Below are 16,968 nucleotides of genomic sequence, written 5' to 3'. Positions count from 1 at the left end.
CAGTCACTGATCGTGGCCTCACCAAAAATCGCACAACCCCCTAATTCCTCCCCTCCTCCCCCCCCCCCCCCCCCCCCCGAGATGACACACTCCTGGAATCTGGTGCTAGGAGCTGTTTAATGCCTCTTATAAAATACTCAGCCATTTAAAATCAGCCCTTTACCACAGCCTGCCAACTGCTTAAGGACACAAAAAGTAGTATCTTAGTGCAGGCTTCTGTAGGCAGACGTGTGAAAGCTTCAGCTGGAGAAAGCTGAGGATTTAAATGAAGTAGCTCACATTGCTACTACTTAATGAGTTGTCACAAATTAGCTGTTCCATGGTAACTGCCACACGAGGGCTCCTTATCCTGGAAGGAAACTCAATTTATCTGCCTTGCAGCATGGACCAAGGTAAATAGTTACCTCAGCCCTAGTGCAAGCCAAGAGTACAAACATTGTCACTATTCAGCTGACGAGTGGCAACTTACTGTGTTTCAGGTCTAAGCCTCAAGTCCAAACTGGGCTGAAACTATTCTGCTGGGATTACATTGCCAGCTCCAGAAGAGAGCTTGTATTTAAAGCTGCATGCTTGAAAGTCAAAAACGCACCTCTCAGAACTACTGACAGAGACCAGGGGAATCCCTTGTCCACATTAGATTTTGTCAAGATGACATGAGGGGCCTTTGGTCCTGTACGCATTTATATCATCCTTCTAAAAACATGAGCTGCTATAGTTTTATAGCCCTTAGTTGCCCCCAGTTGTTTCACCCCTTTCTGAGCTTTTCTCAACTCCCAACAGCAGCTCTCCAGCTGTAAGAGCTTGTTCCACTGCAAATAGCAAAGCCTCCACCCTGCCAAATACAAAAATGTAAACACTTGGCAAAGTGTCTCAACACCAGTCTGTGTAATTATATTCCTTAAGAAGGCCTTGTTCACATATTACAGCTGTGACTCTAAGCACAGAAATACAATTAAACCAGATGCATCAAACACAAGCTTTGAACTTACTGACCAGCTCATGCCAAACCTCCAGGTGCTAGCTGAGTGCAGGATGAGTTTTACATTCAGATGCTGACAAACAGCACAGCTTGTGCAGGGGAAGTCACAGAGTAGAAAGTTACCTTTAGGTATACTCTTCCTACCCCCAGGGACCATCTCTGCCACTCAGTATTAAATTTTGTTTAAAAACATTAAAATATATCTATTTACCTCCTTTTTCCAAGTCAGCAACTCTTATCTCCTCTGAACTATTTCACCAACAAAATAAGGTTCACCAGCACATAACCAAGGTTCATTTTTTAATCTGGCTTCTCTTTTTGCCTCTGCTACTAGCCAGTACTTGCACGTTGCCTGAATGCAAAATCCCCAACATATAAAACATAGTCCTCTTTCAAAAGCACATGCTCTCCCTTCTTCTGTTTGAACTAACCCATCAAACCATGTCAGACTAGCAATGTGCAGTGTTCTTTCCTTTTTAAAGCCTCTTTTGAGGAGCTAAAACTGGAGCTAAAACTAATCTTTTAATCAATTACACCAATCAGTAAACCCCAGCTTTGGCACTTTCTTTTCTGTTGCCTGCTTTTCCTTCTCAAGGCCATATCCCACAAATCTGGCCTTCAGATATCACCACATCCTTCTGCTCTGTCAATAAGTTCAGCTTGATGCTCCATTTCCCTGGCTTTCCAGGCACCATCTTTGCAGACATTGTATTCCCAGCCTCACTTGCTTCTGTTTTCCCAACTCTTTTCCCATTCTCTGGTTAACACCTTCATAACTGAGAGGCATCCTACCTGCTTAAGGCATGCGTTGTCCTCAGCTACTTCTCTCAGGCAGGAAACACTCCAGGTCACAGTTGTTGTTGTTTTTTTTCTTTCTTTTTCTTAAGTTGAAGAGAGTGCTCAACGCTTCAGTTATGATCACCTTTTTTCAGAGTCTACCAGCAACTATGGGTCAACTTCCCCACACAAATGCAAACAAACCTGTTCTTCTCCTTAGATACATAACTAGCAGTTCTTCAAAGGACTACTTACAACTTCATCCAGTCTCCTAAGAGACTCTCCCTTTCCCCTCTTAGCTTTCTTATCACCTCCTCCTCCTCCTTAGTCACTCATTCCTTCCACCTGGCAAGGCAGGGAATTAGAGCCACCTGGCCAGATAATGTCTAAATATACAATTGTCAATTCTTTGGGCCAGGCATCAGGTATTTCTCTGTTTTCCAAGAATTGCCTAGTATAGTTTCCAGCACTGTAAAAGGAACGTTGTCAAGGATTTGCAATTATCAGGAGATGATATCTCTTTGTTCTGTTCGCAAACAATGTTGGTGATCAACACCTTTGAAAGGGCTCCTGGACAGGTGAAAAACACACTCCTTAAGTTTTCACTTGTCAATCTGCTCAGCAGTGAAAGGGCACAGAACAGCAAAAAATAGCTCTTAGGATTTTCAAATGTTTCCCTTGCAATCTATTCTTCCCTTGAGTTTCTGGCTGGTTAAGAAATGGCTGAGGTGCCACATTTCTGACTTTCTACAGAGTTGTCCTCAATAAAGCTGAGATTGTTTCAAGAACAAAAAGAAATAGCAGCATTACAGTTATCTTTACCCTAACTTTAATGCAGCCACTAAGAATCATTTTATAGAAAGCAAAAATTGCTGGGATTCACTAGAAAACCACCTTCCGAGCTATGTTCTCTATGGGAATGGGTCAGAAGCCAGCATTTCTGTTCTGCAAGGGATTCAGACAAAATGAAATTTGGGTTCTATCCCAAGCAAGAAGGAAATGCAAGCATGTGAAATTTCCTGCAAAAATGAGTATCACGAAACTTTTGATATTAGTTGATATTCAATAACATCATAGAATCATAGAATCAGTTAGGTTGGAAGGGACCTCTGGAGATCATCTAGTCCAACCTCCCTGCTCAGCAGGGTCACCTAGAGCATGTTAGACAGGGTTACATCCAGGCGGCCCTTGAAGATCTCCAGAGAAGGAGACTCCACAACCTCTCTGGGCAACCTGTGCCAGTGCTCCGTCACTCTCACAGGGAAGAAATTCCCCCTCACGGTCAGGTGGAACTTCCTGTGCTTCAATTTCTGCCCATTGCCTCTTGTCCTGTCACATGGGACAACTGAAAAGAGTTTGTCCCCGTCCCCTTGACACCCTCCCTTCAGGTACTTGTACACATTGATCAGATCCTGCCTCAGTCTTCTCTTCCCCAGGCTGAAGAGGCCCAGCTCTCGCAGCCGTTCCTCCTAGGGCAGATGCTCCAGCCCTCTGATCATCCTCGTAGCCCTGTGCTGGACTCTCTCCAGTAGCTCCATGTCTCTCTTGTACTGGAGAGCCCAGAACTGGACACAGTACTTGAGATGAGGCCTCCCCATGGCTGAGTAGAGGGGCAGGATCACCTCCCTTGACCTTCTGGCAACACTCTTCTCAGTGCAGCCCAGGATACTACGGGCCTTCTTGGCCACAAGGGCACATTGCTGGCTCACAGTCAACTTGTCATCCACCAGCACTCCCAGGTCCTTCTCTGCAGAGCTGCTCTCCAGCAGGTCAGCCCCCAGCTTGTACTGGTGCCGAGAGTTATTTTTCCCTAGGTGCAGGACTCTGCTCTTGCCCGTGATGAACCTCATGAGGTTCCTCTCTGCCCAACTCTCCAGCCTGTCCAGGTCTCTCTGAAAGCATTTCATCAAAGCATTTCATTTTGATAATGTCAGAATATTAAATATTAATTAAAATATAGATAGACATACAGTTTCTTCCACGTCAGAGGTTTCAGGGATGAAATTCCCCCAAGTATCAGTACAGAAAAGAAAAGACTGTATTGCCTTTGAGACCATCTGCCTGCTTTCTCACTGGAGTTAGAGGCCAAAGAACTTCTTAGGATACGTTCAGCAAAAATCCTTCAGCCATGTCCACTAAAGAGACATAAGGGAAGAAAAGCTAGTTGGAAATAAAATCTCTTCAGGAGGGAGACAGAATCCATCTGTTCATATGACCCACTCCCCAGAAGGGAAGGTTGAAAAGGAAAGAGGAACAATGAACTTTTACACCCCCAGGAATGAGGTTAAGCATCACATACATAGTGTCCCATATACTCTACATACTTCTATATATTCAAGACAAAAGATATCTTTGATATAACATATCTTGATATCTTGCCATAATCTTGGTGCTAAAGCAAAAGTCAACAGGGAATGCTTCTCACTACAGTTTTTGACACTATCATAATGCAGACAATCTTGGTTGATTTTTCAGTGTAGCAAATGTCATTATATAAGACATGCCCCCAAGAAATTTTCTGATTTTGACTAAACTGTATTTTCTAATGGAAAATTATTCTGTCGACATTCTTTTCCCAGGTGGCTGTAATACTCATGCTTAATGCAATATGTGTTTCAATGGAGTTTTTACTTTACTGACATCATCTGTCCTTCGTAAACTCAACACAGAAGGTGAATATTTAAAACTGTATGTCATCTGCCTATCTTCGTTTGTCCTTTTTATGATAGACTGATGTTAACTGCATTCATTTCTCATACTTCATTATACCATGTATTTCTATTATGAAGAATTTTCATCTTCTAGCAGCTGCAACTGCATAATGTGAGCTGTATTTCTGGATCAACTGAGTAGCTTATTAGAAGGACAAATTTACTAATGGGTTAAAATCTAATTCATATCTTATTATCCAGGTTCAGATGTCAACTATAGAATTCTATGTATTTAAGCAAAAGCACTAAATTATAGGCATCTTTCTCTTTTCTGAACTCTCTCCAAAGATCTCCTTCTGTTTAATGATATAGTGTGTCTTTATTTAAGCAAAATGCTCTCTGTATAGAGGATTAAGCATACATTTCCTGAGTAATATTTCATAATGAGGTACTGAGTACTTTGCACTATATTGTCCATTCCTCATTAGATCTCTCAAGGTACCTCCCTGCCCTACTTGCTCATAGAGTTGTTCTTTGCACCAAAACTCTCCTTGTCAAAATCCAGGATTTCCCACAAATGTTTCTTTTTCTCTGCCTGGTCTTTGAATAGCTAGGAGTTAGAAAGGAATAGAGACAGGGTCTCCTTCTGTTGGACACAGACTAGCTCTTGGCTTCACCTAAGTGAATGCTGAGGTGTAGGAGCAGAAATGGAGCAGGGACCCAGACACAACATTTCTCCTGAACCACCTCATTCTGAGATGGTGCCAGATGTCACATGAGTATAGCAAGGACAGACCAACACAGGCAACTAAATCCTCTTCTCTATGTGCTTCTGTGCACTTTTCTCCTCTTTCAGTCTGACAGGAGCACTGGTGACTTCCTAATGCTTTTTGGAAGGATCTTTTTAAAGTAGTTTGGGTTTTAATTTCTTATTTCCCTTTAAAGCCAGCATTCAGATGTCTCACTAATAGGCCTGCCTTACAAACTTGAATAGCACTGAATAAAACCAGTGCTGCTGTACTAAGCGTAGGGACTGACAGTAATTTTAAGAATACATGAGCAACCACCAAAGCATAGGCAGATAATCCAGTGCACAAACATTTCCTGGAAATATTTGCTCCACTAAGCATCATTTAAAAAGTTCAAAGAAAGCTCAGCAGAATATCTTTTGTTAACTCCAAAAAAAATGTGATTTTTACCTTCACTGAAGCTGTCTTACTCCCATTGCTGTTCTTTGTAGTGAAAATACAGGTGTAATGAACCTGCCAAAATGATATTCATTCCATGAGGAGGGCTGAAAAAGACCAAGCAAGGTTAGAAGAATAGCAAAAATGTAATCCATGCTTGGGATAAGGACAAAAAGTAGAGCCTGAGAAGCAAACAGGAAGCACCAGACACATTCATTTCCTCCCTCCAAAGCCATGCACAAATCAGACATGGCACCAACAATAAAGTTATTTGCTTAATTGGATCTAATGAGTCCTGGACAGTGACAGCTCTGAAGTCCCTCAGAGCCTATCTGAAACTAAAGGTCCTGAAGGAGAGGAGCCAGAAATGGCCTAGCCAGGGTTTTTATGCACAAACACAGCACTAAACGGGGGAGCCGTGGGTCTCAAAGAGAGGCACTGGCTGTAGGAGTCGGCTCGCAGGAGCTGTGCCACCCCACAGCCAGCAACTCCAGCCAGGCAGACCCAGCGTTTGCCCCGGTGGGGCAGGAACAGTCTAATTTTCAGCTGATGCAAGCACTTGAATGGCCCCATGCTAGCTTGCCCTAGCTGAGGATAAGACGCACACCTTTGTTCTCCTCTCAAATTGTCAGGATTTTTCTTTTCTAAGTATACTTACCCAAAAGAGAAAAAAAGTTCACAATTAAATAATTCAAAGCCCAGCGTTCAAAGAGGATTGAAAAAAATGACACATATAGCAACACTGTTACACTTAATAGTGAAAGAAAAAATGGATGAGATACAAACCTACTACTTTGGGGCTTTAGACATATGATGGCAAAACTGGCACAAACCTGTTTAGTGGGGGGCTGCTGAGTTTTGTCATACCTCAGCTGTGATCCTGTCCAGCAGCTCCTCTGCTCCGGTTTGCAGGTCAGGATATCTAAGTAGCTTGTTGCAACTCAGACTCTGGGTCTAATTCTGAGCTGCGTTACTGGGAACAAAGTCAAAGGAAGCTGGGGAAAGGGAAACAATATGCTTTATAGGAAGGTTTTGAGCAAAGTGTAGGAGGGAGGAGACACGGGAACCTGTCTTCAGGAAACTTTCATGACTAAATCCACAAAGCTCCAATCAAATTGTTGCAACTGGCCAGTTCTCAATGTCCCCCCCCCCCCCAAAAAAAAAGTATTTTTCATCCTCAAAGTTCATAAGTGGGGTTTTCTTAAGGTTTCTCAACTAAAAGTGATCCATGTCTTCTTGGCAACCTGATCGATACAATTTTTAAGGTGCATTTGATCATGTTTTCATTTTTTTTTCCTGCAAGGACAAGGATTACAAATGCAATACTTAGGTTGCAGATTGAGTTCTTCCAAAAAGTGGTGGTATTTGAATACAAAACTGTGGTTCGCTAGTCAAACACAGCATGCCCAATCCCTGTTCATCAGCCGTGACATTATACTTTGATAACGCTTGCCCTTCCTCTCCATCCCAGGCAGCTCACACACTGCACAAACCAACGAGAAAACAATTTCCTTTGTACACCAGAGGAGCCTTCAGTAATGGCTGCAAAATGCAGCCATTTAATTAGAGGCAGCAATGTCAAAGAAGACGATGAACAGCTTGGGACAAACCACACTTGGTGAAATTCCAATGATATTCCCTAAAGTTACAACAAAGCTAAGTCAGGCTCTTAATATGTGGTGACTTCTGGACTTATCAGGAAGAATAATGGGGCGAGAGCCTGCCAGTTCCTGCTGGATGATGACATGCATGCTCCTCCGAATCAGGCGATGCAGTCCTACAACCATATGCGTTTCCCATCGGGGCTGAATCCACCCTGCGTACTTGTACTTACACTTGTCTGCTCCACCTGGAAAACGTCAGGAGAGAGAACAAGGGTGGCACGGCGGGCGCAGTGGTCCGAGAGAGGGCGCAGAAGCAAGACCAGCTCCAGCCCTGCCCCGTAGCTCGTAAAAGATAACAGCATGTTCAGGGGTTTTGGAAACAAATGTTTTGGTGGAGGAGGAAAAGACGGCAAATAAGAGCTGGCTGCACTGGACCCATGTCAAAGCTTCTTTTAGATCATGATCATCTGAAATAGCTATTACTACATTTCAGTGGCTCCTCTGCAGAGATGCTGGGTCTCTGCATCCAGGCTAAGCCCAGATCTGTATTCTCTACACCTCTCTAGCCAGGCTCTGCCCACCTTAATGTACTTAGGGGAGTGCGGAAACACGCACAGATGAAGTACAAGAGGTGCAGTGCAGTCCCCTCCCATGGTGCTATCCTCACCTCCCCCCAAAAATCCCATCTCAGGGAACAAACACCCCCCAAACTCCTCTAACCAGTGATATTTCACCACAGGTCTATGTAATTTAGTACTACGTTTAATGCCACTGCTGTTTTGCTGATGGATTTTTAATTACCTCTTTATCCTCCCCTATAAAAATTCTATTGTTTCATGTAATCAAAGTAGGACCTAACTTTGACTTGCAGATAACCATTCCCATGATTTGACTGTGTTTGCTATAACGATTTGTTTAAAGTTTTTTTTTATTTTTTGCTTACAGAAAAGTCATGTTTTCTTGGGAACCTGAACTAAAACTATATAGAAAGCAAATTAAATTTTCATATCAGATTCTTTAGTGTATAAAGTTTGGTTTTCACTCTACATTTGATTGCTACCCCCAGAAAAAAAAAATATTAATGCTTACATGTAAGTAAATTCTTTAAAAATAACGTCCCCAAACATTCATTTGAGTATACAGTAGAATTCACTTCTAGTTGTTTTCAAAGAATATTCAATAAAAAGTACTGTCAGAATTCTTTGTCAAGGAGGGAATATTAAGCTTCTAAAGGCTTATACTAACCCAATCACACACACACAAAGTGAGTGTATTACCTCTTCTGACTACTGAAAATGTACCTTGGATTTAAAATAAAAATATTCCAAATAAGATCTATTCCAAGTGACTAAATGGAGCCCTTTCAAATATTGCTGAAGAGTCTGCCATTGATTTTAAGCACTTCTGAGTCATGGACTTCACAATTAATTCACACACACACACACACACACACAAAAAAAAAGCACCTGAAAAAAACATACATTGAGCAGGGACAATTAGTGAAGAGAAAAAACAAGCCTAAATTTATTGTATGAAATATTTCCCTTGATTTATTTTCTCAACCTGGAATGTAGTGGGGGAGGTGAGAATGAGTGAGGAAGGGAAACATTTTGGGAAAGAAATAAAATGTCTCTGCTGGATTATCTAAATAGCCCAAGACTTTCTAGACAGCCTTTCACCTCCTCCTAAAGGGCTATATGAAAATGATCTGCAAGAGCTCCTGGCACTGCTGGCTATAAATAATCACTGGCAAAGGCAACATAAAGCCTAACACAAATAGATGCGAGCACTGACAGTGAGTTGGGACTCAGTGCTGTGAGAGATCAAGAGCTGTCATGGGTAGTTGAGCACCCTCCATCCAAAAGTCCAGGCCATAGGAAAGCATTTGCCTTGGGATGACAACTGCAAATCATCTACTTCCATCCCTCCTCCTTCATATCTTGATCTAACATACCTGTGCAAAGCATGAAAAAATCTGCAAACCAGCTTTTAGCATGCAAGAGGTGCCAAGAGGTGATAAGTAGGGCACAGGATACATTTTCCTGGTGGCAGTCTGCAAGCCGTCTTGATGAATGCATTTCAGCCACATCCAAACATTGGTCCTATCTTTATGTATGAGATGCACTCCGGCATTTCTGCCAGCCCAGCTGGTCCAAGAGTATCTGCCATTTCCTGCTGCTTCTGCATTAGCAAATATAATATTCTGGGGAAAAAAAGTATCTTTATTTTATGAGGGAGATCTCACGGGCGGTAAAGGCAGGCGGGGTTTGCTGCTGTTCTCTAGCTCACTGTCTTGTGTGTACTTTGCTTCCAGCTCATGCTGTCCCACAATGTCCTGCAGCATCTGCTGCTGACCACCTCATGGGCAGTGAATGCAGTAGGTCCTCTCCCGTGAGTGAGGATTTGGCCACCAGCCCACCCTTGGCACCCAAAACCCTCCCTGGCAGCAAAAACAGCAAGTTTGGTTTCCCATTTCCTTCCTCACACCCACAGATCTCTGCCTTGTTCCTCAGCCTTCTTCCACCCCTCTTCCCATGCCGGCAGCAGCCTTGGCGCAGCCAGCCTGTGGCTCCACTGCCCCAGCACGGCAAAAAGCAGCTTTGTGGCGCAGTGAGAAGCTCAGAGGCACTTCTGAGTCCTGAAGTATTATCACAGGAGAACAATATCACTTTCCTATTTAGGGACACCATGTGAGGTTAAATTAAGTTCTTGGAGATCCTCTAAAAAGAAATGAATTACATTTTAGGGCAAATCCTAAAATATCCTGTTCCTACTCAAAATACTTTCCCATTTATGTTGTCTAAGGAAAGAAAGTGCAATACCAACCAGTAAAAGTATTATTATGTTACCAGCACTCAGAACTAGGGATTAAGGACTCTTATGTTAACTGTTGTTTGATTTAAGAGAGACAGCCAAAAAAATGCAAATGGCACAAAAAGTCATTTTACTGCATGAACTTTTATATGCATTTAAAATTCCAAATAATTAGCCTATCACCCAATGCTGCCATTTGAATTGGAATCAAGGCCCATTTTCATTTAACATCAAAATGTCAATTAGAGCTGCGGGAGTCATTGATATTTTTTGGTTTGTTGGCCAGAGATTAAAAAAAAATGAGAGAAAAGAAGTAACTTGTGTCAGTCTGAAGTCTTTTTCTCCCCTTATGAAATGAAAACCTGAATATGGCTTTGGTTATGGATGAACAGGATCGAGTATAAGACAGACTTCAAGATGAGTTGCCCAAATATCAGCACACAGCATAATTTGAGATGTTCTACCATTCCCAGGTCTGGGTTGCCAGACCAGACCCACACTTCCACCCTGGGTAGGCAACCCAGAAGACCCACAAGAGTGCCATGCCCAGGAGCAGCAAATAAGAGGGTCAAATAGGAGTTAACAGAACCGGGTTTGAACCTATGAAATGTTCTAGTCAAGTTGTGCCAGCATTTTCATTTTCCAGAGGGAGAGATCTCTGATGGAGCACTTTCACTCATCTCACTGGAGCTCTGCACAACATGACGGCTGTGTTCAGTCTGGCACAGTAAGAAAGGCCCAGAGAGTGCAAGACAGTCCAAGGGTGATGCTCAACTTGTGGCCCTCCATAGGTAAAGTTGTATTGCAATAGAAGGGATCAGAGCATTCCCTAACCTCCAAAATGAGTTGGAGACTTCCAACCTCCTTGCTTCCCCCTCTGAACAGACCTCATCCTGATTTCCAGATCAGAGAAATGAAAAAAGTTTTGTCTGAGGACAGCAAGAAGGGGAGAAAACCCTTTTCTATTATTAAGCACAGTATTAAGAAGATTGAAAACTATAACCCTATTGCTTTATACATTTTATAGCTTCTTGATACTGCATGAAAATCAGTTACAACTGCCAGAGCTCTTCCATTATTCTCCTTAATCTCCTGTCGTGGTGGGATTTGCATATCACATCTGTCAATCCGGGTGCAAGCTCCTCACCATCTCCCAAATACTTTCACTGAGACTGGATTCTCTCAACGACAAGCCTTTCTTCTAGTCCTCACAGATTCTCTTTCACTCACCGTTTTCTCTTAATACATGGCTATTCTTAATAATCATTTCCCGTGTGTCCCATTTCATATTCTGTGTATGAAAGGCCTACGTTTTATCTGGTTAGAAAATATACCTACAGATGGATTGCAACACAGAATAAAGAAATACTATGGCTATTGACTTTTTTCCCCCACTCACAAAAGTGAAAAAAAAATTGTTAAAGAAATAAGGTCATAATTCAAAGTCGCAGTGAAATTTTCCAGTGTTTTCTCTCACTGAAGATTTGTTTTAAAGAAAGTTTCACCTCTAGAATGGATATAAACTGGAACAGATATATGATCTGTACAGTAGCAAATGTAATCCAGAAGAATAAAATTTGAAACATGGAGTACTTTTGGTAATGCTTTAATTTGACCTGATTCTTTCTGGTTTAAATCCCTTTTTTCTCATTTTTTACTCAGTCCTCACTAAATAAACTCTCATTAGCTCTTGTGAGAGATTAGCCTGAAACAGTCAGCATCTGGTGCATTGCTACTATTAATATTATTATATATTGTTAATGCAGGCATCCGCCTCAGATAAATCTTTTTTGGGACCTCTTTCCCCTGCACCCTAGGAACCAATCTAAAGACAAAGCATCTGACAACAGAGTCATTCCTTGCTATGGGTCTCACTGCACCCGCTGCCTCTGGCTTCCACAACCATATTCACCTCCTTAATTTTCAATAATACAGTTCTTTCAGGAAGAAGCTATCACAGCATCATAACACCATGAAGTCAGTTTGAGACAGGATGATATTGGAAGGTTCTTCTGTCTTCACTGGTAATTTCACGTTAGAACCACAGCACTGCTTGTGAAGAAGGGCAGAAGGTACTAACTGCAGCCAGTTTCATGAGCAAAAGGCCCCACCAAAAAAGTCTCAGGGTGAGAAGATGGTGAAATTTTTATTGTGATTCCCCATTCTAGTCTGAACCAAAAAACACCGGCAATTTAAGACACTTTTGCCACGCCTTTACAAGCTCCTTTGCTCTCTCTCTTGTAAAAGGTAATACATTCATTATCATCTGCATGGAACTGTTCCCATCAAAAGTGAAAATTTCATTCAAATTTGAGCTCTCAGGAACCCGACTCCTAGAAATTCACAGTTCACTTTCCACAGTCTGTCTTACAAGAGGGAATAGAAAGAGCAGTGCTTGTTTGATTTAGCAAAGCAGTGACTGAAAGGGATTTGTGATTTCTGCCTGTGTAATAATTCCAGGGGACTTAAGCCCCAGGGAAGGAAAATAACTCTGGAATTAAAAGGCATGTGAATAAATGAAAAAAAAATAATTTAAATTATCTAATGGCAGTGTTAGAACAGAAATTAGATAGAGATTTCAAAAAAACCTGAAGAGTAATATTGGAACAGCTATCCAGAATGGAAGAAAGCAATAGGAGGGTAGGATGAAAAAAAACTCAACTGTTTTTAAGATGGAGTATGATCACTTCAGGGCTGTAAGATGTAGTAATGCCATAGCTCAGTCCCATTCTTTAAGTTCCTAATTTATAAATCAGGTATGAACTCTTCAACTTAAAATCCAACAAGTTACTTGCAATTACTTTGCCCTGGAGATAATACAGTGCACTGGAAGTATATACACACACTGTTATTCGGCCAACCCTGCATTTCATTTGTCAATAGCATTAAGTAAGATCTTGCAAGTAATAATACCTAATGTAGAGTCTCAGGTTGTCTAAAAGTTCCCCCATAAGAGACCTAACTCTTTCTCTGTTGTCTGGTGCAATCATCCGACAATTGCAACGATGACCTTGCAAGCTTCATCCAGCACTGGACCCATCAGTTGTATTGATTTTCTACTGTGGGTGGAACATAAAACCTGTTTGGCCAGGTTGTTTTGCCTCTGGTCCAGACTCCATCTCCATCAATCTGATGAAGATCTTCTGTTATGGAGGACCTAAGAAAAGATCAGCTCTGTTCATGTAAATCACCATGCTCATGACTTGTAAATCACAGAAGGTTGAACCAGCTGTTTAAAGATTTCCTGGTCTGCAGAAAATGCAAGCACTGGAAGACATGCAAAAGCCAGTTCCCCAGTTTTACAGCAGAGTACGTGATTGAATTCTTTGCCAAACACTTTGACACCAACAGCAAAGTCCAGTCCAGTCTAGGAGAATAGAGTCTATCCAGAGCAAGGCAACTGTAGCCTGCATCATTAGCAGACTGTGAAATGCACGCTGCTTTTCTTCAGAGTACATTACAGCCCAACATCAAGCCTTCTGCTCAGATTCCCTCACCCTCTGACCTCCTCCAATTTTTCTGTTTCACCCTAAGACAGAAGCAACCCTGGTTTCTTGGGTGCTCTGAGACCCCCCAAGTTTAATGAAATCATCTATTTCCCAAGAGCTCATAATAAACCTCCTAGAGATTTGCTTCTCACCATTTAAAGCAAGACTCTAGTCTCTTTTAGCTCCACACACAAATTCCTGCTAGCTGTTTTCTCCTGCTCTGTAGCACAACATTAAATGACTCTAAATCTACAATGTTTGGATACACCAGATCAGGAAGCATGTTTGATATGTCTGCAAGCCAAGTTCCACATTGATGATGAAATTCCTCAGTGGTGCAAAGACCCAGCAGATCTCATGTGCACATCTTGTAGCAAAGGGGTCTGAGAAAGACTTTATTTGGTAGAATCCACTTCTCCAACTTCTATAGAAGTCAGTAGGAAGACTCTCAAGATGTATCAATCCAAGTAAATTAAGCAATACCAGACCAATTCAGAGATCTATTAAATTGTCAGAGCCGTTCCTGGCATGGTTTTGGCTTGGGCCAGTTAAAAACCTCCTGGATCATTCCCAGATATAGTCTGGGAGACAGTACAAGCCAAGTACCCAATTTAGTTGCAGCTGCTCCTCTCAGTTTTGCAGATTAAAAGAATTCAGGATCCTGGAGATGCCAGACCATGCCCATTGGCCTGTGTAGCCTCACTGACCTCCAGTGGAGTCAGAGAAAGCCCAGGACTCATCTATATTGTAATACAACACTGGACATACTCCAGATTTCATCCTCATCAGTCTTCTAACACTCCAGGCTCCCTACAACTGTGCTGTCCTATGGAGAGCACTTACTGGTTCCACTGGTGAACAAGCCAAGATGCACAGCAAAGACCAGCACGAATGTGAATTGTGTCCCTACAGATGTGAGCTGTCCACTCATCAAAGATCTCAGGTTTCCACAGCATGGATATGGCTGGACCATAGCATTTGGCCTCCAAAGTTGTGTGCTCAGTCAGGCACTGCTGTCAAGGAAAGTGTACAATGTGCTGGAGGATAAGCTGTCTAGGGAGTACCACAAGTCACTGATGGGCCAAAACAATCCTCGATATAAACCAATTTATGTTGGTGGAGTTATACCCACATGACTTGGACCATTATTTATTATTCTTATTCCACTTGTGGCTGAGTCCAAAGCAAACACCTCTGCAGGATGCCACAGATTAGGTGGTGCACAAACTCAGCACAAAATGGCAGCCTTGCCCCAAAGAAGCTGAAAACATCTAGAACAATTCCTTATAGAAATCAACCATCCTTACAGTGGTCCCTTCTTCTCTGTCAGAAGCACTCTGATTGTACCAAACTGAGTACAGTACCAAAATAAGGATACAGGGAACTAGACTCTGGCTGGCAGAACAAACCTCAGATGTTCTGGGTTTTGTTTTGGCTTTTTCTTGTACTTACACAGATGCTGCAAACTACAACCCCCCCCCCCCCCCCAGAGTGCCTCTTTGCCCAGGTGAAAGGCAAAAGCTGTGTAACAGCAGCACTAACGTGACACAGTAGAAGCCAACGGGCAGAAGAGGGGATGCTGCATCCACCTGCCCAGCAGGGAAACCCAGGTGGGAAGCCAGCAGCTACCTCTGCTGGAGTGCAGACAGGGCACAGGCTACACAGCATCTCCTGCAAACACCGATATCCTGTGACCCCACGCAGGCAGGACTACGCATGTTATATCCCACAGCGAGCGTCTCTTCACAACCCCTTCCCACTCTCAGCTCCTTCACAGATGAGTGTCCAAATGCCCCATGCAGAGACATTGGGTCAGTGCCACTTCGGGCAACCTACTGTACAACCGCTACTGCTTCAGCTCAGCCTGGGTAAGTCTGTCATCCATTCAAGTCCTGCTAAGGTCCAGCTTTGTTTAGCATTAAGAGGGGGGATGCGGTCACTGCACAAGAAGGCACAGCACTGCCACAGACCCCAGGAGCAAGGTAGGAGCGTAACATCCTCAACCACAACACAACCCAGAGCTCTTTCAAGAAGATAGCAGCAAAGCAGTCCCTGGCATTTAACAGTTCTATTACCACAGCAAGCAGAAACACATATACTTATACACGTATACCCAGGCACATGTATAACAAAACATATATACACATCTAACTATAATATATCTTCATAAATGTAAGGGTGAAACATACTGGCAGCAAAAGACAACGAGAACTGATGCTGTCAGGATCGCTTTTTATATTAGAAGCTTTTGCTTAACAAATGCTTCACCTTAAACTGGTGTCAGCCTCAAGTCAATCTGTATGAACAGACCTGAGTTCCTACAAGGGATTTTCTGTTACCACAACTGTACAAGAGAGAGACTAGCAGAGCTGGGATGAAAAAGGAACGGCCTTCAAAACCGAGATGACAAGTATTCCTCAGTCAATTAATTGATTAAAAAGCTCCTGATAAGAGCATAAAACCATGTTCCAATTAACTACGGCTGAACCGCACAGCGAGGTGCTTCTGACATCTACATTAATTCTGAACGGGGTGACTGTGATATACCTTAATACAATCTATACCAAAAGGAATTCATAATCATCAAATCATTATTGCAAAATGTTACCAGGCTGCTATTACTCAAAGCTGAAGGGGAGGCCCAGGGTTTGCCCAGAGCAGCCAAAAACCTCCTGGCATTACAGCTGCAGACGCCTGGGAAGAGAGGTGCCCGAGACCCCTTCCTCCACAGGGGTTGTACGGGCAGCGCTGTCGCCTCGGCATCTCCCTCTCTCCTATTACATTCTGTTTGCTCTCTCAGAGAGACAAAGTGGCAGAAGTTTGAGCATTCAAACAGCCCAATCTCCCCACTTCTGCCAGCCCCAGAGCAGAGTTAACGGTAACCTGGAGGCTAGGCAAGCAACTCTCTCAGCCAGCCCCAGGCCTCAGCCCTCCAGCTCTGAGTTATCTCCACAGCAAGGGGAAGGAGGGTGCAGAGATTAAGTTTACTTGCTAACTTCGGTGCCGTGACAGTTTCTCTAGTCTGGAAACCAGATCACCTACTTCTCTGGCTGCTTTTTTTGGGGGCGCTTTTGCCACTATTCACAAGACAGGTCTGGGTTAAAGAGATGGACAAGAACTGTTCCGTGTTAATACCTTGGAGGACAAGAGGCAGAGAGCAGCTTGTTCCTCCCTCCTTGCCCAAAGGCACCTCGGGGATGAGGTCCTGATGCCACCAGCCTATCCCAACCCGCGGGACTCCGGGCGGGAGTCCCTTGGCCACGGGGCCAAGAGGAGGAGGCGCGGAGGGGCTTTGCAGCCGTTGCTTGCGGCTGAGTCTCCCTAGCTCTCAGCTGGGTTATCCTGGGGGCTGTGAGAGATGAGTGCCCCCGAGGCCCCCCTCTTCTGCCGGCCGTGGGTGGTGGCAGTGGTGGACTTCCCCCCTCTGCCCGGCTGAGGGAGAAGGGGGACGCAAGGCGGGGGAGCTCT

At 43.3% G+C, this 16,968-nt stretch overlaps 1 protein-coding gene across 2 annotated transcripts in view; it reads right to left on the bottom strand.

Moving 5' to 3' along the window:
• The window catches only part of LOC134143099 (VPS10 domain-containing receptor SorCS1-like), a 300,888-nt gene that overhangs the window by 282,759 nt on the left and 1,161 nt on the right, over nucleotides 1-16,968 (bottom strand). The window lies entirely within an intron of this gene.

The sequence above is a fragment of the Rhea pennata genome, chromosome 7 (genome assembly GCF_028389875.1).
Source record: "Rhea pennata isolate bPtePen1 chromosome 7, bPtePen1.pri, whole genome shotgun sequence".
Taxonomy (NCBI): domain Eukaryota; kingdom Metazoa; phylum Chordata; class Aves; order Rheiformes; family Rheidae; genus Rhea; species Rhea pennata.
This window is presented reverse-complemented; position numbering and strand designations above follow the sequence as displayed.